This window comes from Schistocerca americana, chromosome 1, assembly GCF_021461395.2.
Source record: "Schistocerca americana isolate TAMUIC-IGC-003095 chromosome 1, iqSchAmer2.1, whole genome shotgun sequence".
Lineage (NCBI taxonomy): Eukaryota > Metazoa > Arthropoda > Insecta > Orthoptera > Acrididae > Schistocerca > Schistocerca americana.
The window spans coordinates 1,145,906,541-1,145,929,076 of NC_060119.1; the positions used below are offsets into that span (position 1 = coordinate 1,145,906,541).

At 41.0% G+C, this 22,536-nt stretch overlaps 1 non-coding gene across 1 annotated transcript; it reads left to right on the forward strand.

The window, feature by feature from the left end:
• Positions 1–18,585: 18,585 nt before the first annotated feature.
• On the forward strand, positions 18,586–18,659 carry Trnat-ugu. Its single transcript has one exon. It is a non-coding gene; the product is annotated as a tRNA-Thr (tRNA).
• The last annotated feature ends 3,877 nt before the right edge of the window (positions 18,660–22,536 follow it).

The following is a 22,536-nucleotide window of genomic DNA, read 5'->3' on the forward strand; positions in this document are numbered from 1 at the left end:
TTAATTTCTAATTTTACTTTTTTTTAGGAAATGTCGTTTTCTAGCGCTATATGATAAATCTGTATAGCTTTTTTTTCATTTTTACTACTTCATCCCTCTGTTTCACAATACAGATCAATAATTTTCGAATAAAACCTGAATCAAAAACTGACAATTTCAATTTTGCTGACTGTTTATTTTAAAGTCAGATACAGAGGCTACTATGTAGAAAATTTGTATTCTGTGGTTACGTGGCTCTTCATATATCCTCACTCAGTTTCTAGACGGTTCAGTTGCTCCAGTTTCTAGGAGAATCTAGTGAGACATTGATTGCATTCACAGACGAAGGGATCAAAATGAAGTAACGCCCAATAGTTATGCATCACACCTAGCGTACAGGTAACGAGGTTACAATCTTAACTGACCAAGGCTACTAAGAAAACTACCATAATCTACACTGACTTGTGATGGTCTACGGTGGCCTACGATAGTTTTACAACTCTACTTCCAACTATTCATCTAACATGATTCAGAGAATTATTTTTTATCGCTTGCTTTCTCTGTCATGAGCTGTTCTCATGTACAAGTAGGGAAGGCTTCAAAAAGAAGTCCATTTCCTTGCTATATTCAACAGTGCTGCAGCGCTGTGTACCAGTGCTGCATTAACGACAGCAAATTTGTTTAGACTTAACAAAATTAAGGATAAAACAATAAACATCTCAGTTGAAACTTCCTGGCAGATTAAAACTGTGTGCCCGACTGAGACACGAACTCAGGACCTTTGCCTTTCGCGGGCAAGTGCTCTACCATCTGAGCTACCGAAGCACGACTCACGCCCGGTCCTCACAGCTTTACTTCTGCCAGTATCTCGTCTCCTACCTTCCAAACTTTACAGAAGCTCTCCTGCGAACCTATATACGAGGGGCGTTCAGAAAGTAAGCTCCGATCGGTCGCGAAATGGAAACGACTATGAAAATCCGATAAAGCTTTGCACAGATGTGTTGGGTAGTGTCTCTAGTATAACCCCAGTTAGCATCATGTCGCTCTTCTCATTTCTGAGCTCGCAGTGAGTGCGTAAAGATGTCTAGAAAATAGTGTCTGCCGCCAAGTACGAGGGCCTGGTGAGAAATTTCGCCTGAAGCTATGCAGCTAACATTACATAACTGTCGTGCTGTTTCTTCTTCAAGACAATTCTCAGCCGCATTCTGCAGGGGCAATGAAGATGCTCCTGCATCGTTTTCAAATGGAAATGTGAGATTACTCACAATACAGTCCGCAATTGTCTCCCCCTGAGTTTCATCTCTGGTCACATGAACCGCTGTCTTTGAAGACAACATTTTGACACAGACAACGAGGTGTAGGCCAGCGTGGAGAATTGGCGGAAAGCACTGGCGGCTGCCTTCTATGATGAGGCTATTGAAAAGTTGGTACAACGCTATGACAAAAGTCTAAGTCAGAACGGCGACTACGTAGAGAAGTAGCTGAAAGGTGTAGCTAATTGTTACAAGTAAAACATTTCTGATGTTCACTGTGGTTTCAATTTGGCAATCAATCGGAGCTTACTTTCTGAACAGGCCTCGTATATATATATTGCATCACGAAGACATGCAAATATTTTAATGTGTTATTCTTGAAGCAAAACTAAAGAAAGAAGTTCGTATAAACATAGGTTCGCAAATGTTTAGTTAAGGAGTTACAGCTAACAAAATATTTTATGAAATTTAGCAACTCCGCTAATATGAAGCCATCGCCAAACTGTACGAGGTTAAAGTAAAGCACGATTTCCATTTATTTTGTTGTTATTGGTCTGGTGAATCTAATAAACCATGTCTCAGACTTGTATCTGCAGTAGTTTTCCATAACATTCAGAGAAGCAAAGATTATTATACAAGTACATTTATTTACTTTCCATTAAAAACGTAGAAACGCCTATGTCATTGTTGGCAATCGTTAGTGAGTTGTTTCAGTCGTTTCCTAACCTTGAAGCGAGTTACTTTTCTGTGTTGTTCAGTGAAAGAACATAATAACAACAGTGTATTTAAGTGAAGCCACAAAGTAACTGTTGTAGTTTGTAGATTATTTATGAAATAGGGATACCTTTCAAATTTACGACAGAGGAATACGCCGACGTGGTGTTTATTTACGGCAGCCGGCCGGAATGGCCTAGCGGTTCTAGGCGCTTTAGTCTGGAACCGCGCGACCGCTACAGTCGCAGATTCGATTCCTGCCTCGGGCATGGTTGTGTATGATGCCCTTAGTTTAGTTAGGTTTAAGTAGTTCTAAGTTCTAGGCGACGGATGACCTCAGACGTTAAGTCCCATAGTACTCAGAGCCATTTGAACCATTTTTGAACCCATTTTGTTCCAGAATCCTACTGCATATCGATGTTAATAACATGGGCGTGTAATTTAGTGGCTTACTCCTACTACCTTTCTTGAATATTGGTGTCACCTGTGCAACTTTCCAGTCTTTGAGTACGTACCGTTCGTCGAGCGAACGGTTGTATATGTGCCCCTTGCTGTGCACAACTGATTGACAGATGAACTCACACGGCGCAGTTGGGATACGCAGCTGTTTAAACATCTCTTTAATGGGGTATCTGTTACTACAATAAGTTATTATTCTGATGTATAGTGCATACACACTGAAGGGCCAAAGAAACTGGTACACCTGCCTAATATCGTGTAGGACCCCCGCGAGCACACAGAAATGCCGCAACAGGACGTGGCGTGGACTCGAATAATGTCTGAAGTAGTGCTGGAGGGAACTGAACCATGAATCCTGCAGGGCTGTCCATAAATCAGTAAGAGTACAAGGGGGTGGAGATCTCTACTGAACAGCGTGTTCCACGGCATGCCAGATATGCTCTATAATGTTCACGTCTGGGGAGTTCGGTGGCCAGCCGAAGTGTTTAAACTGTGAAGAGTGTTGCTGGATCCACTCTGTAGCAATTCCGGACGCGTGGGGTATCTCATTGTCCTGCTGGAATTGCCCAAATCCGTCGGAAGGCGCAATGGACGTGAATGGATGCAGGTGATCAGACAGGATGCTTACGTATGTGTCATCTGTCAGAGTCGTATCTAAATGTATGAGGGGTCCCTATCTCTCCAGCTGCATACTCCTCATACCATTGCATAGCCTTCACCAGCTTGAACAGTCCCCTGCTGACATGCATGGTCCATGGATTCATAAGGTACACTTCTATCTACTCGAAACAATTTCAAATGAGATTCGCACGACCAGGCAACATATTTCCAGTCATCGACAGTCCAATGTCGGTGTGGACGGGCCCAGGCGAGGCGTAAAGCTTTGTGTCGTGAAGTCATCAAGTGTACACGAGTGGGTTCAAATGGCTCTGAGCACTATGGGACGTAACTGCTTAGGTCATCAGTGCCTCAGAACTTAGAACTATTTAAACGTAATTAACTTAAGGACATCACACACATCCACGAGCGAGGCAGGATTCGAACCTGCGACCGACACGAGTGGGCCTTCGACTCCGAAAGCCCATCCTAATGATGTTTCGTTGAATGGTTCGCACGCTGACACTTTTTGATGGCCCAGCATTGGCAAATTGGGTAGGTCTGCACTTCTGTCACATTGAACGATTGTCTTCAGTCGTCTTTGGTCCAGTCCTTGCAGGATCTTCTTCCGGTCACAGCGATCTCGGAGATTTGATGTTTTACCGGATTCCTGATATTCACGGTACACTCGTGACATGGTCGTACTGGAAAATCCCTGCTTCATCGCTACTTCGGAGATGCTGTGTCCCATCGCTCGTGCACCTACTATAACACCACGATCAAACTCAATTAAATCTTGATAACATGCCATTATAGCAGCAGTAACCGATAACCGATCTAACAATGCGCCAGACACTTGTTGTTTATACTGTATGGGCGTTTCCGACCGCAGCGCCATATTCTGTCTGTTCACATATCTCTGTATATGAATACGCATACCTATACCAGTTTCTGTGGCGCTTCAGTGTAGACTTAAGAGGAAAGGCTTCCTCTCTTCTCTCGTGTTTATTGTTTAACTGACTGTCTACTTCCCTGCTACTTGTCTGTGACCTTCCTCCGGTCCCTAATACCGCAAACACTTTCCAGCTGAAACACTTTCCTTCTGCGATGCCTCCACGGTCGAAGAAACAGACAGATCTTTCAGTTAAGCTATCTTTTCTTTGAAAACAGCAGGCGGAAGTTTTAGCTAAGGCAGCAGATCAGATAGCGATCATGAATACTATTCCACCATCGCATTTTTCTATTTCTTTAAGGAGATCCTATTGAGAAAAGCGTATCTACCTTCCATTTACTATTCGCCTATTGAATTGCCAACTCAGTGGCAAACCACTTGGAAATTACCCTAGATTATATAAAACAGCAGCCACAACATCAATAATGGGCTAAGTGGCAAAATAAAAAAAAACTAATCTGGACTCAAAAACAAATCTAAATCGCCAATAACCTCAACAATAGCATAAGTAGCCCGGCTGCTCAAGCTAAAGAGATCTAACAATGGGAATGTCTAAGACACGTCCAACCGATTCGGCTCGTATTTGGCAGGTCGCTTGTGTACGACCTAAAATGAAAGACTCTAAGGTGTTTGGCTCAACAATCCCCCGTTTTTTAGGAACCACCTCTAAAGTTCATGACACGCAATCGACTCAGAATTCACAAGCTCGATAGGTACTCGAAAACTGAGCAATTTTCTCCAGCTTATATGGAATCCACAAAAGCGAATTTTTTTCTGGAAACCGAGGAAAGGAACTGTTACGACTGCTGCTTATGTACCCACAAGGTAAACACTATTCACCGAAAAAGCCGCTGGTGTAGTGACCATGGCACAACTGGCTGCCAAGCATTCCAAACGCGTTCTGCAGGTTTTTTTTTTTTTTTTTTTTTAGTTTTTAGTTTTTTCTGTATCGAAATTGATAGGAAGAGGAGAGTTAATGAGATAATCAATAAGGAATAATAACAAGATAGGCAAATAAATTTCACGAACTACTTGAATTAGTAAAGAATTAAAATTTTACGCCTCATTGTGCGAAAACATTTACGAGTAATACGGCTGTGTACTCGTCATGAGGGAACCATAGATAGCGATGCTCGTTTACAACGAGGCACGGTACAGAATTTTATTTGGAACTTTCAAAATTGCAGTGTGGTCCAGGAAACCCAGCGGGAATTGCACAACCGCGCTGATGCAATACCAATTCACAGCATAACTCATGATAACTTTCAGCGCTGATTTTTTCGCGGTGTTATCGTATGCATGCTACGGCACGCATCAAAATTAATTCCCGAAAGAGAAATATTTTTAAACGTAAAGCAATTCTGTTTTCTGTAATTCCATCTTGTGTGATGATACGGTATTGCTGCTGGTCGAAGAGTTGAATAAAATAGACACCAGCAGCCATAATTGTATTTAATAATGTTATCTCGCTACCAGTTTCGCCTCATTGGCACCGTCTTCAGGCCCCTATACGCAAAACTAGGAGAGTAATCTCGCCGTTTGAAGGGCCCATTATGTCAGTAGCGTAGCGATCATAACTGGCGCCCGGGGAACAGCACTTCATTCGATCAACCCCCCACCGCCCCCCCCCCCCCCTCCTCGGCGACCGGGTTACGGCAGTACACTTTACTGGTACCGCTCCCTCGAGAAACACATATAGTAATATAATATATAGAATTTACTCTAATAACAATAATAATAATAAGATACTTTCCGGAAAATCTTGTTTCTCCTGGAGACCATTTGACGCCCTTCTGCAAATAGTTGTCAGGGCATAATAGACCCCCCCGCCCCCTCCCTTATCTTCACCACTGCACTATATACAACTGGTTTCCGTAGACTCTGCTGTCGTTATAGGTGCGAAGGGTCCACATCTGCCGAGAAGTTTTAGAAGTCTAAGGAAACCATCTGTATATAGTAGTCCCTACAATAACACAAACGACTAGATGAGTTACTTAGTTTCGTGTGTAGGGGCCTGAAGATGATGATCAATGAGGCACCGAAACTCGTAGCTACGTAAAATTACTAAGTAAAATTAGGGCTGTTGGTATGTATTTTCTTCCGTTCTGTTTTCGGAAGGAGCTAAGAAGCTGCGCGAAGACTGCAATCATTATACGTTCTTGGTGCCAAGAATATATTTACTTCGAATGTTTATATTACAAGTACCATCCACTTAGTTATTTGAAGAAAAATGAGAACACATAATAGAGCGACGGAAAGAGTCGTTCTAAGGCAATTAGAATTTAAAATTTAATTCTGTACTAATCCAAGTCGTTTGGGAAATTCTGTTGCCTATCTTGTTATTAATTGTTATTGATTACGTATTGATCCTACCAATTTCGATATGGAAAAAACTACAAATGAAACAAAAAATGAGAATACATTTGGGAATTGAACACAGCTTCTCTGCTCCCGAGCCACATTCCTTTGTCTTTTCACCAGCGGCGATTTCGTTGAGTGTACGTAAGCAGCAGTCGTAAATTTTTTTTCCTCGTTTTCTAGAAAAATATGCGTTTCCGGACCCCATATATCATGGTGAAAAACGCTCAGTTTCGAACTACCAATCGAGTCCGTCAATTTCGAGTCGAATACACATCATGAACTTTAAAGGTGGTTTTCTTAAAAACGGGGGAGTATCGAGTCAAAATATGTTAGTTTTCTTTTCATTTTAGGTTATACAGAAGCGAATTATCAAATGCGAAATGAATCGTTTGGCCTTCCCCTTGTAAGTGGCACCAACCTTGTACAGTTCATTCTGTGTGTTGTCAACGAGAGCAGCAACACTTTGAATTCTGATTTTATTCCTCTGATTAAAATATGTTGATTGTGCCTTCAGTTAGTTTTCTTCTGTCACATTTTTTGGCAGCTTGTTGTGAGAACAATTGAATTAAACAGTACCACGAGCAAAGAAACAAAAATGTGGAGAACAAATTTTGAGTGAAATGAAACGTCGTAGTAGTGGACGTTAACGTTATGTGAAGCATAAAAACGTGTTGCTGTAGCGAAAAACATAGCGTGAAGAGGATGTCTGTACAAAATGTTTATTACTAATATCAATACTACTACCTGACGTTTGACTATTCTGTGAAAGTTTCTCAAAGAAATGACAAATCAATTTGTTTCTCAGTCCGTATGACAACAGAATCTATGTCGTTCTTTGTTTCAGATGAGTTGCAAGTGTAAGCCCGATGTGTCTGTGTATCGCTTGAAAAAAATAAAATAAAAAACAAAAATAAAAAAGATTCTTTTTCATGACTTCTGTGTCCTCAAAGAGAATGTGAAGCAAAATTCACTTTTAATGCGTCTGATGATAATTATTTCTGTAAATAGGTTTCATAGCCAGGATGATTATGAAAAATACAGGAGATGGCAAGCTATAGTTCGTTATTTATTGTAAGATGGGAAGACTGACGTTGTGCAGGTCTATAAGAACACTTTTATTGACGTTTCCGCATTAACAAAACAGAGAATGAAAACTCTTTTGTCAGCTAGAACAAAAAGTGAAATAGTTATCACACGAAAACAGTGCAACAAGGCCTAAAAAAGAAACAGGTTATCAGTAATGTAATCGAAGAATCGATTTTACCATCATAACCATGTGAAAACAGCTTCTCAACTGGGATTAACAGGCATCTGAAACACACACTGTCGTATTTGAAGGAAGGCAATAGACGTTCTCCGAAGAATGAATCAATTAAAAATGCTTGTTTTCTTTGAAAGTAAAGATAAGGCTTCAAAATGATTATTGTTGTTGTTGTGGTCTTCAGTCCTGAAACTGGTTTGATGCAGCTCTCCATGCTACTCTATCCTGTGCAAGCTTCTTCATCTCCCAGTACCTACTGCAACCTACATCCTTCTGTATCTGCTTATTGTATTCATCTCTTGGTCTCCCTCTACGATTTTTACCCTCCACGCTACCCTCCAATACTAAATTGGTCATCCCTCGATGTCTCAGAACATGTCCTACCAACCGATCCCTTCTTCTAGTCAAGTTGTGCCACAAGCTCCTCTTGTCCCCAATTCTATTCAATACCTCCTCATTAGCTATGTGATCTACCCATCTAATCTTCAGCGTTCTTCTGTAGCACCACATTTCGAAAGCTTCTAGTCTCTTCTTGTCTATACTATTTATCGTCCACATTTCACTTCCATACATGGTTACACTCCACTACTACTTTCAGAAACGACTTTCTGACATTTAAATCTATGCTCGATGTTAACAAACTTTTCTTCTTCAGAAACGCTTTCCTTGCCATTGCCAGTCTACATTTTATATCCTCTCTACTTCGACCATCATCAGTTATTTTACTCCCCAAATAGCAAAACTCCTTTACTACTTTAAGTGTCTCATTTCCTAATCTAATTCCATCAGCATCACCCGATTTAATTCGACTAGATTCCATTATCCTCGTTTTGCTTTTGTTGATCTTCATCTTATATCCTCCCTTCAAGACACTGCCCATTCCGTTCAACTGCTCTTCCAAGTCTTTTGCTGTCTCTGACAGAATTACAATGTCATCGCGAACCTCAAAGTTTTTATTTCTTCTCCATGGATTTTAAAAAATGATTAATCAAGTGGTAATGTATTTCTTAAAAAATACCAGAAAATATTTTCAGTGGCATTTAACATCGTTTTTACGACAAATTTATGCCACTTCACACATTCTACTTTCAACTTTTCATTCACATCAGCAAGAAAATTCAAAAAGTTGCAGTAGTAATATAAATCTGACCCTAGATAATAATTTAATATATTGATTCAGATTTTTTACCAGAAAGTTTCAGATAAAACAAATGAAACTGAATAACCAAGAATCAAGGTTTTGGCACTTAGCTCATTATTGCTGGCCAGTCTTCTGTTAAAGACGGAGTCCATAAAAGAATATTATGTAAAAATAAAGTATCGCCTGTTACACAGTGATGACAGACTGTAAGGGCATAGCATACTGATGACATTTTCTTTGCTAGTGTATCTGTGTGTTCGTATATATTTGTTCATTTACACTGTGTACTTTATTTCTATTTAGAACCAGTGAATAGAATGGGAAATACAAGGTTTCACATGCATGGAAAGTTGATATTGATTCCCCTTTTGAGAGACTGCGCCTGCATACAGTGATCGGAAATAAGGACAACCCCGAGGCGAGCTACAGCTGCTCAAAGTCTCTCAGCTAAACTTGTATTCCGAAATGTGTAGTCAACGAGTTTTAAATGCGCCTATAACTCAGTAGTTTGTCTGCATAAATTTTCGTAATGACCACCGAAACTCCTAGTCAGTCTAGCAGCAGCTGATTGGTTAGTTGATTTGGGGAAGGGCATCAAATATGGAGGTCATCGGTCCTATCATATTAGGGAAGGAAGGGGAAGGCAGTCGACCGTGCCCTTTGAACGGAACCATCCTGGCATTTGCCTCAATCGATTTAGGGAAATCCCATTTCCACAATATCCTTTTCCAGAGGAAATCACCCGGATGAGCCAATCGCAAGTGTATTCCGTAGGAATGGCATAGACTGATATTCTAGAGCCCTGTCCAAGACTGTATCAGAAGACACTAGATGGGGTCTTCACCGAACTCTGCACCAGATAGCGATCTCCATCAAAAGTGATCTACGTCTTGTAATGAAATTGGACAACAGTCCATTTTCGCTACGTATGTGCTTCTTGATACACACAAATAGATGATCCTCAATACACAGACATTCTTCAGAAATCATTTTTTTAAATTTTTTTGATTATAATAAAATTGTAGATTATTAATTTATTGATGTACAAATATGAAAAAAGTGTAATGAGGAATTATTTCAAAAAAGTAGTGGTAAACAGATTTGTTAATATTATGAGAAGATTATTATTATTTATAAAATGTTATGATGGTTCGAAATCATTTGTAAAGTAAGTTATTATTCACAAATGGCCGTCTCTGAGTGTAAAAATCGATATCCTGTAATATCTTTAAACTGCGAGATTCGCCCTTTTGGTCATCTTTGTCTAACCTCTCGCACTTGTTAATGGAGATGTGTTGGAGAAGTGATGTATATCACCTGTCCTGTTTTGCTATGTGTCTGAGTATGATGTGCTGAGATCTGACAGAATCAATAAATAATGCATAAGAAAAAAGCTCCGCAACGTTTTATTATACAGTTTAATGCATTAGAAAGGAAAAAACCTGAATCTCTCCTTGTAAAGTAAGAGCTTACCCAAATGGACACTGAGGAGCCAAATGAAAGACTGCGTAGAAGAGGAAAGCTAAGTTACTTCACTTTTCATACAGTATTCTGTTTGCAACTTTATAACCACCCACCTCTCAATTCGTGCTTTGTCGTATTCTGTATACAGCAATGCTCTTCACTGAATATCTGCTGCCAAACTTCAGTCATTTGATTTTAATAATTAGCAAAACGAGCGGAGGAGGTCAGTGTCTGAAGCTGCAGCTGATGAAAAGAAACGAAAATTCAATGGAAAAGTGAGGGCATTTGGAATGATCCACCAAAAATTCGACACTGCGAGTGAATGCTTACCTCCTCATGGCTAATAGTTGTTTGGCCTTCTTAAACCCGGAACTACAATTATAGAAGTGATAAGACATACTCTGCGTAGCGTGAAGATAGCGTGGTTTGTTTACGGGACCAGAAGCCTGTTTCAGCCGCCAACGCAATACAGCCCGATGCACTCTAGCGCCAACATGTGGTCTGTAACGGAACCTCAGGACAGTACACCGCGAAAGCGAGACGTCTACGGAGATTAATCACACACCACTAGGAATAACGGTAATCTGCTGCACAATAGATGGTCGCTGCTGATAAATGAACAAGAACTCCATTAATTATCTCGAGAAACAGTTTGCAAATGGCATATGAAGGAAACATCTCTTGCATGAAAGGATACACACAATGTATCGATAAAACGGATAGCACTCTGCTGCATTATAGAGATCGTCGAATAAAACACACTCCCATTCAATATCTGTAATACGATAAACCCACGTACGAGTTCATACGTTATGTTTCAGTGATCATCTTGCGGGATTAACAGAAACAACAATGAAAGGACAATCGCGAACTGAATTAGGACAAGCTACGTGAAAACAAAATCGCAGATTCATGCAACCATAAATCACAAGCACGAAATCCTTCAGCAGTTGAGGAAATGTTTTAAAAAATCGGAGCAAATAAACAGCACTTGAATCGACAGAGATACGAGAATCGTAGTTTCTGCGGGTTTCCTCTGGGACGCACTGCTTGTTTTTTATTTCTTTTTATTAATTCCCCACTGGCCATGTACCGTAAGGGATAATGCTGGATCCCTTTGCGTTGTAAGAGCGGTACATGTGAATCTGACTAATTCGAGGAGCCGTTTTGGTACTAAACTAAAATGGAACCACGAAAAAGCTATGTACAAAGAACATCTTTCCCTATAACCTATTCACTGTTTTGACTGACAACATACACTTTAGTCTACGGTAAAATATGACCCCCATGGCTTTCAGTAGCAAAGAGCTTGAAATTATTTCTGTCTGACAGCTGTAGATCATTACATGGTTCTTCCTTTCAATCATCACACGATCGCTGAAATGACAGATACAATCGCAAGTGCTCGAGGAGCATACGGGACGAAGTCCGACTGCATCACAGTGCTCATCGCGCAACGTCGTGACAGGTTGGAACATTTCGTGTCGACTGTGTTCTGCTTACAACTCCTGTTGCAGCTAACATCAACGATTTAACAACAATGAATCTTACAGGGTGGCGCACGAAATGTGTTACCAATTATTTCTTTCACAATTTACGACGCGCATTAGATATCCCGCTGGGATCTCTACAGCAGTGCCAGCGGAGCTTGGAAAAAGAAATGAGTTACGAAATGACGTGTAATTCACGATACTGCCGCTAGGAGACAGTAAGCAGCAATGGCTGACAATGGAAGACAGTTGACACAGCAACAATCGGCAATTGTATTACTTTTTCGTGAAACGAAAAGTCTTGTTGTGAGTCAGAGGCGTTTTCGGCAACAGTTTAACATACGACGGGTCCCTTGCAAGAAGACCATCCACAAGTTGTACGATAAATTTGTACAGGAAGGAACAGTATTGGAAGCGAAGCGACCTCGGCCTAAGCCTGTTTGTTCGCCAGAGAATATTGAAGCGGTACGAGTTGCTGTACAGAGAAGTCCCGGGAAACTGTGTAGAAAGGCAGCAGTGCAACTGGGAATATCTAGACGCTCCGTTCAACACATTCTTAAAAGTGACCTCCATACGTACCCATACAAGATGACCTGTGCACAGAAGCTCACTGAAGAACACAACGAGCAGAGACTACCGTTTGCTCAGTGGGCGGAGGATAGGGAAGAAACTCTCAACAACGTTTGGTTTTCAGACGAGGCGCATTTTTATTTAGACGGCGTGGTTAACAAACAAAATGTACGCTTCTGGGCCACTGAAAACCAACAAGTGCTTCATGAACAACATTATGCTCCGAGGATTACAGCTTGGGCAGCATTTTCCAGTCACGGACTTATTGGACCCTTTTTCTTTGATGAAACTGTGAACAGCGAGCGTTATTTAAGCATGCTTCGCAATAGCTTCATTCCACAGCTTCTTGCTACTGCCTTGCCCTTCAGCACGCAGTGGTTCATGCAAGATGGAGAAAGGCCACATAACGCAAACACTGTGTTGGTGTTTTTACACGAGCATTTCGACATGCGGATCATTTCACTCAGGTTTCCAAGTCGCTTCAATGAGGGACAAAATTGGCCCCCCAATAGTCCAGACCTCAATCCATGTGACTTTTTTTTTGGGGGGGGGGGGGGGTACCTAAAGGAAAAAATTTTCCCGAAATGTCCACATGATTTAATGGAGCTCAGAAGAGTTATTCTTCAAGCTTGCAGTGAAATTACGGAAGACATGTGCCATAGGGTAATCACTAACTTCAGTGTTCGTTTGAAGGAAGTTAGGAAACGAAATGGTGGACATATTGAGCATGTGCTGAGTTAGAACAAATCTCCATGGACGGCTCTTCATTGTAGTATATGTTGGTTGGTTGGTTGGTTGGTTTGGGGATTGAAGGGACCAGACGGCTACGGTCACCGGTCCCTCATTGTAGTATATGTTCCTTTCAGATTGTATTGACAATAATGTTTATATTCAAAAACAAAATGGTAACACATTTCGTGCGCCACCCTGTATTTGGAGTGCTGTAGCCTAGTGTTGAGTGTATCAGTTCAGAGATAGATAACATAACACGAGTGTTTGAACATTAACGTCTCTGTGATATGCTTACGTCAGATCTTGTTAATTCAACATATTTCCAACATGACGTCAGTACAGAACCAGCAACTTGGATAAGAAAAATTATTTATTGTAATTCAGTCAGAATAGGGTTTGGCATGGTTTGAAAATGAACCTAGTAGTTCGAAACTACTCGCCAGCATTATAAAACGCAACTGTGACGGTAATACATTGAAGAATTTATCTTTTTACTTCTGTCGTATCGTAGCTGCTAATCGATACGAGGTTTGAGAAGCTGTGACTTGGCAGCACTGAATGGAAATAAGCAAACATCCCCGCTTCCACATCGCTTCAAGACATGCATGCCTTCAAACCAGTCGGACTCTCATCCGTAACCAAGAATTATTGTTGTGACGACTTTCCATACTGCGTGTAGACACGCACTAAATTAAAATCATGGCACCAAACAATCTAGACATGTAAATATTTCGGTGGCCTAATCCCTATTACGTTGTATAGTTAAAAAAACCACATTTGGTAGAAAATTACACTTGTGTCCAAAATTAAAGCAACAAATCGCTATTTCCCCCTCCTCTGTCTAATTCTGATATAATCATATAAACTGTCAACAGATGCCCGTACGACCGTATTCTGCATGGAAGATGGCACTTCGGTCAACGGAGAACCACGCCAACGATGACGTCAGGGCACCTACAAAACAGAGACGTGTTTGACTTGTAGTCCCACATCCACAATCGCTCTGTACCCACAGTTAAAGACGGTGCAGCATGGCACAGAGAATACACCTACCAGGCTCTCTGCAGTAGAAGGCCGTAAGAAGAATGGAAACAGGACAGACGCAAACTCATGTGGCCCGATAGCTTAACCTGAATCGCTCAGTCGTTTCTCGGACGTGGCGACAGTTTATAGAGACCGAAACTGTATCGCGAAGACCCAGGGCAGGGCCGACCACATGCGACATCAGAAAGGGAGGATCGTAATCTGGCTGTAAGGGCAAGACGGTACGGCCTTAGTACTGTGCAGCAACTGGCATCTGACCTCGCAGCATCCACTGGACGTGTCGTATCGAGGCAAACGGTGTACAGAAGGCTTCGACAGAGTGGCCTTTATTCTCGGAGGCTTCCTGTATGCATGTCTCTGACGCGTCTTCACAGAAGGAACGTCTAGAGTGGAGTCGTCAACATGCCACCTGGATGGTAGAACGGTAGGCCAGTGTTGTTTTCACAGATGAGTCCCGATTTGGTCTGGAGAGTGATTCTCGGCGGATTCGCATCTGTGCACGATTTCGAGACCCGACATTGTGGAAAGAGACCGCTACCGATGAGGATCGCTAATGGTATGGGCAGGCATTGTGCTGATCACTGGAACACGTCTTCATGAAATTGTACAGGTGAATCGGAAAGGTTTGACTGCTGTCAGGTACCGTGATAGGTCTTGGGACCTCACGTACGTTTATTGCAACATGCTGTGCTCCCACACTTCGTATTGCTGGTCAATAGTGCCTGACATCATAAAGAATGAGTGGTTGATGTTTCCTTGGAAACGGAAGATACTGCGCACATGGCGTGGCCTGCTCGCTCTCTCGATTGTAATCCCATGGAGCATGTCTGGGATGCACTAGGGAGACGAATTTCATCACGTCAACATCTACCAACGACTCTCCAAGACTTGCGAGCAGCCCCACAGGAAGAATGGGCGTTATTGCTTCAACATGACGTTGATGAAGTTATTCACAGCATGCTCCTTTGTTGTCAGGTCTGTATTTCTGCCAGAGGTAGTCACACCCCGTAGTGAGCACATTAACCAGTGGTCTCAATATGAGTGCAAATGTGCACACATCAAAAAAAGTTTAGCACCACCCCGGTTCCCAGAACTCCTGAAGCTAGACATTGACTGTGGATATTGTATCACAGACACAGTCCGTTTGACTCTTCAGAGATGTCACTAAACCCGCCCAAAGATGTAAACAACCACGCATCAGCGTCGCCTATTAGACGGAAGGGGTCCGACAGCCGATCAGTTCCAGTCATTCCACTAGGAAGGAGGTACACAGCTCTTGTTGTCTGTAGTTCAACCATGCCTAGACGGTCAATACCGCGGTTCGATCGTGTCCGCATTGTTACTTTGTGCCAGGAAGGACACTCAGCAAGGGAGGTGTCCGGGCGTCTCGGGGTGAACCAAAGTGATGTTATTCGGACATGGAGGAGATACAGAGAGACAGGAACTGTCGATGACTTGCCTCGCTCAGGCCGCCCAAGGGCTACCACTGCAATGGATGAACGCTACCTATGGATTATGGCTCCGAGGATCCCTTAGAGCAACGCCACCATGTTGAATAATGCTTTTCGTGCGGCCATAGGTCGTCGTGTTACGACTCAAAACTGTGCACAAAAGGCTCCATGATGCGCAACTTCACTACCGACGTCCATGGTGAGGTCCATCTTTGCAACCACGACACCATGCAGCGCGGTACAAATAAGCCCAACAACATGCCGAATCGACCGCTCGGGATTGGAATCACGTTCTCTTCAACAATGAGTGTCGCATACGCCTTGAACCAGACAATCGTCGGAGACGTATTTGGAGGCAACCCGGTCAGGCTGAACGCCTTAGACGCACTGTCCAGAGAGTGCAGCAAGGTGGAGATTCCTTTCTGTTTTGCGGTGGCATTATGTGAAGCCGACGCACGCCGCTGGTGGTCATGGGAGGCGCCGTAACGGCTATACGATATGTGAATGCCATCCTCCGACCGATGGTGCAGTCATGTCGGCAGCATATTGGCGAGGCATTCGCACCCCCATCGTGCACATCTTGTGAATAACTTCCTTCAGGATAAGACATCGCTCGACAGGAGTGTCCAGCATATTCTCCAGACATGAACCCTAACGAACATGACTGGGATACATTGAAAAGGACTGTTTATGGACGACGTGACCCACCAACCACTCTGAGGGACTTATGCCGAATAGTCGTTGAGGAGTGGGACAATCTGGACCAACAGTATATAAAAGGTTGCGAACGCTAGGTGTTTTCTTTGATTTAACGAAGGCTTTTGACTGTGTTGACGGCAAGATATTACTACAGAAGTTGGACCATTATGGAGTAAGGGGAGTAGCTTACAATTGGTTCGCCTCTTACTTTAAGAACAGAAAGCAGGAGGTAATTCTCCGCAATATTGAGAGTGGTAATAACGTTCAGTCCCAATGGGGCACTGTTAAGTGGGGCGTTCCCCAAGGGTCGGTGCTGGGGCCACTGCTGTTTCTGACTTATATAAATGATATGCCTTCTAGTATTACAGGTGATTCAAAAATATTTCTGTTTGCTGATGACACCAGCTTTGTAGTGAAGGATCTTGTGTGTAATATTGAAACATTATCAAATAATGTAGTTCATGAAATAATGTGGAAAATAATTTGATGCTAAATCACAGTAAGACTCAGTTTTTACAGTTTCTAACTCACAATTCAACAAGAATTGATATTTTGATCAGACAGAATGGGTATATTATAAGTGAGACGGAACAGTTCAAGTTCCAAGGCGTTCGGATAGACAGTAAGCTGTTGTGGAAAGCCCATGTTCAGGATCTTGTTCAGAAACTAAATGCTGCATTATTTACCATTAGAACAGTATCTGAATTAAGTGACAGTTCAACACGAAAAGTAGTCTACTTCACATATTTTCATACGCTTATGTCATATGGTATTATTTTTTGGGGTAATTCTTCTGATTCAAAAAGGGTATTTTTGGCTCAAAAACGGGCTGTTCGAGCTATATGTGGTGTAAGTTCGAGAACCTCTTGTCCATCCCTATTCAATAGTCTGGGAATTCTGACATTGCCCTCACAGTGTATATTTTCTTTAATGTCGTTCGTTGTTAGCAATATTAGCTTATTCCCAAGAGTTAGCACCTTTCACTCAGTTAATACCAGGCACAAATCAAATCTGCATGTGGAATGCACTTCCTTGACTCTTGTGCAGAAAGGAGTGCACTATTCTGCTGCATCCATTTTCAATAAGCTACCACAAGAACTCAGAAATCTTAGCAGTAGCCCAAACACTTTTAAGTCTAAACTAATGAGTTTCCTCGTGACTATTCCTTCTACTCTGTCGAGGAGCTCCTGGAAGAGCTGAAAAATTAAGCAAATTCCAGTGTTACATTGTTGATTTTCTTTATTTAAACTTACGAATTGTCGCTTGAATACGTTTCTTGTATTTCATTTTATCTGTTTTTACTATCGTGTTATAATTTCATGTATTGACTCGTTCCATGACAATGGAGACTTCTCTTTAATTTGGTCCCACGGAACAATAAATAAATAAAAATAAAAAACAAAAAATTAACTTGTGGATAGTATATCACGACGAATACGGCATGCAATAATGCAAAAAGACGTGCTACTGGGTATTAGAGGTACCGGTGTGTACAGCACCACCTCTGAAGGTCTCGCTGTATGGTGGTACAACATGCAATGTTTGGTTTTCACGAGCAAAAAAAGGGCGGAAATGATGGTTATGTTGATATCTATTCCAATTTTCTGTACAGGTTCCGAACCTCTCGAAACCGAGGTGATGCAAAACTTTTTTTAATGTGTGTATTAACTTGGAAAAAATGAAGAATATTTTCGTCCACAGTAATATATGTTGCATTTCTTTACGTTCTGTATTCTTTACGTTGTTTCTGCTTTGCTATCACCTGTTTGCTCTTTTTTATGGCAAAATAAACTCAACTGCGCAAAACTGCCGTTTGTTGCTTTAATTTTGGACACCAGTGTAGTTACTCGACGCTGTTTGACTGAAACTAAAATAAAAATATTTATGATATTTCTCAAAATTTACCACATATAAGCAACTATTGGATTTCATATAGATCACAGAATGCGACTGACAAAATAAATTATGTTTACGAAATTTTTTCGAAGTATAAGTTGGTTATTTTTAAATTTTAGAGCTATTTGCTTGATATAGACTTCGCGGACAATCTCTGCTCTGCGCCCGTTATATCATAAACAGTAATTTTATGGAGACGCTTTGTACATAGTACTCTAAAATTCCCCTTAAAAACTTCTATGACTTGTAGAGCAGACTGAGTAAACAATATTTTGAATTGGTATCTATGTCCGGATACGTACCGTTCTCGTGTGACAGCCATTTAAAAACATGTCTGCTCAGTGGGTATGCAACAGGGTAGCCATATTGGAGGAGGGGTGCTTATGTCGGTTCATCTTATGCCACTTGACTTCTATCCCACTACTGGGGGAATGCTCGTAGTGTGTGGACTATAAGTTGAGAATGTGGGTCTCACGGGCAGCGTGCCAGAGGTAACTTCCTGCAGTCGCACTATCCTCTGTTCCCCCGGTGGCTCAAATGGATAGAGCGCCTGCCATGTAAGCAGGAGATCCCGGGTTCGAGTCCCGGTCGGGGCACACATTTTCAACTGCCCCGTTGATTTATATCAACGCCTGTCGGCAGCTAATGGTATTGATTTAATTGTAATTTCATTCTAGAGAGCTGCACGGTCACCAATCTTCACACCTATTTCATCTGTCGACCTGGTTCGAGCCTCGTGTCTGTGAGTGTTACAGCAACATGGTTGAGTACACTTTTGCAAAATACACTGTAAGGTGGCTACACTGAGTCACAGCTCCAGAGATTGCGCCAAAGATTATATTTCCGCCGCCTCCACTGGTGCAGTAGTAGTTCAGAGGTTGTCAAGAGCGATAGTAGTTCAGAGGATGTCGAGTGCAGATGTTGTTCTGTTGGGCGATAGAGTAGATGCTGTTCGGTTGGTGTAATGTATAGATGGAAGATGTTGCAATGATAACAGCGTATTTTTCGTCAATATATTTTGAGGTAAAAGAAAAAAGTACTATAGATTTCTTTATTGACAGTGCCTCTTGGTCACAGGTTCAGTCAACAAAGCATCTGGCTCGTGTTCATGCATTAGACTTCTAATTCTGGTTTCTATGTGCAATTATAGTATTTCTAGTTTTTCAATTAGTTCATTTAAATGGTGTTTAAAATATCTTGTCGTATTGAGGAAGAACCGAGCCAGATACATGTACGTTGAGTCACACTACCACACACAGAACAGTTACACTTGTGCTTTGTTGTTTCGTAGCTTTTATAGTTGCAGGGGTCTTAATTAATCAATTGTGTCAATGGAAATTTCTTGTCAGTCAGATTGCGTGCTAATACCAGTTAGGGCCAACCGGTTACGAGACTTCGTAACAGGTCACATAGCTACTGAAGTTATTGCATTTATTCTTTATTTTTTTTTTAATTAAGCCCCCATGCACTTGGCGACCGCTACTTCGGATCGTCACTTGGAATTCTTTTGATAGTAAAAATAGCAGACAGTAGTATTGTTGTAGTAATTTGTAGTTTGGTAATTCTAATCTATATTGCACATATAGATTTTGTAATTGAACATTTGTAGTTGTCTTGTCATTCTTCCGATGGTATTTTTGTAGAATTTAATTTTTGATGAGTCGTATACGGGTTTGACAATTTTATGCAATTGTGAAGGTTTTAATTGTTCGTTAATCGTTTTTGTCGGGAAGTATTTCGTGTGGATGGTATTGTTGGTGATAAAGTGTTATATTGTGTGTAATTTTCGTATAGTGACGAGTATTGTATGTTTTGTAAATGATTACGTGATCGATGAAAAAGGCAAAAATGATGGATAGTCAGAATGACGAAATTGTTAACATGGCGAACTCGCCAACACAGGAGAACAGTATGATGAATAATGAAGTGGAAAACAATTTAATAAGCCGGGAAAATAGTGCGGAACCAGTTCTAAATTTTTCACAATCAAAAAATGTTCAGAATACGAGATTAACAACAGAAGATTCTGGAATAGTTTCGAACACTGATAGCTTTACAGCTATGACGAAGGAAGTTGGTTTTACGGGAAATGTTAGGGGCGAAAAGAATTTCGAACCAGTTAATATGGAGCAATTGATGAGTGCAATATTAAATTTGGGATCACGGTTAGAAACTGATATGGGAACATTGGCAACACGGTTAGACTCACAAATAGGAATAATTAAAACTGATATGGCAACAATGGAAACACGGTTAGACTCACGAATAGGGACATGTTTTAAAAACATGAAAGGTGAATTAAAGAAAGAAATTAGAGAAGAAGTACAACCGATTTTAAATGCTTACAATAATAGGTTAATTTCAATAGAAATTAGACGAAAGGAACAGGATAGAGAACAGGAAGAAAGAGATCGCGTGATGGTACAAAAAATTTCAGAGTTAAATCGTCAACGTGCACACGATAAGGAAGAAATATTTGAAAGAATCAAGGAATCCGTACCAAATGACAGAATAAATAACCTAACACAACAATATGAACAGTTAACTACTAAATGTGTCAATACTGAAACCCGAGTCGCGACACTTACGGAAGACGTAAATAAACAGAAAGAACAAATAGGTGACTTATCGGAAAGAGGTGAGGAGATTTCAGATAAATTGACAAGTCTTAATTTAAATGCGGACAGAGATTCAGATGATACAGCTCCATTGCCATTTGCTGAAACAGAAGACTACCAGAATATAAATAAACATGTTGAAAATCAGGGAAAATTTAATGAACGCGTTAAAAGGGAATTTGAGGCGTTACGAAAGCAAGTTAAACAAATTGAAAGCTAAATCGTAGGAAAAGACAGTAGAAGAAATTTGTAATCACCGATAGCAACGGGTTTTGAAGAAAATAATTTATTTCATTTACGAGATGCAACAAGAGAGCGGCAGGCGCGCGAACTTGATAATAATCGACATTCGGACTGGGACAGACGCGGTAGGTCTTTGTCGCCGCGAGGCGAAAACTTTGACTATAAACACTTTTTAACTGTTCGGAAATTTAGGATCTTTCGCAATTCTAATAATGACATACATCCATGTTCATGGTTAGATCAATTTATGTACGCACTTTCGCGAAATCGGCCACTAAGTCACAAACTGGAACTTATGTGTGGTTATTTAGGTCCTCAGGGGATTCACTACTCTAAGTGAGTATGTGCCGTAGCATGCTCAGGGCCGCGAGCTGTAGTGGTGCTATTTCCCTTTTAGTTTTCTGCGCTGTTGCCTAGTCTTTTACTATTCTTTGTATCTATCAAAACAATTCTTCAACTATCAATCTATCTAGAAAAGGAATCAGTAAAGAATAACCGGATATGACTATTTTACCCAAAATTGATAGTTTTTAGGATATTGCTGAAAAACGAACCGGCGACGCGCATGGGCAAACTTATTTGAGATTGTAATAATTTAAATGATTTTTATCATACATTTCTATCGGCATATTGGTCCAAAAACACCCAAGACAGAGTCAAACATAGTCTTATTATGCAGTGTAATTTTAAACAGTCTGAGTTCCGTGCGCCGGCAGAATACTTTGAAGAAATGATTCGAAAGAATCAATTCCTTTCCAACCCTTATACCCCGAGTGAATTAATTCGCATTTGTTTAACTAAGCTGCCACAATCGATAAGACGCATTGTTTTAGCCGGAAGATGTAAAGACGACATTGAAACTTTTAAGACTTTGCTACAAGAACTTGAGTATGATAACGACGACGGAACTTCTTGTAATTTTTTCAGTAACGGTAATCACAATAGATTTTCAGAGAAAAGGGATAATGATCGGGACGGAAGCTATAGCGGTAATTTTGAAAATGAGAGACGAAACAGACAACACAATAGATACCACCCTTATGACAATAACAGACGTTCTAACAGAAATTCTTACCGGAATGATCAATCATATGGAAACAGTAATTGGTATCATCAAGACAGAAATTATTCATACAATAAAAGAAATTCTTACTACAGAAATAACCAGGGTAGTAGACCTAACAATAATTTCAGAAGTGGCAGTCGAAATTACACAAGAAGTAGTCATGCAGATAGCCAGGATAATAGAATTTTAATAACAGACACAACCAAGAATTTACATGTAACAGACAGGAGGGACCTAATTGGCATCCTCCACGTGACAGAAATTCAGAGAGACAAGTGCAAATCGTAGAAATTGATCCGCGAAATAACACGAATAATCAAAGACGTGACGCAAACAATCGACAATGACTTGTAGCTTCGGCTTCTGGCAGCAATATAGACGGTTCAGAAAGCAATGACACTACGACTTTACACTACGTACGCTTGGAAGACATGAGAGATATTTTGCTAGACGAAAAGGAAAATAATGTAGACGCATTTTTACATCCTGTTATTGAAGTATGCGTGAGCAAGAATAAGTTCACTGCGGTTTTAGATTCTGGGAGCC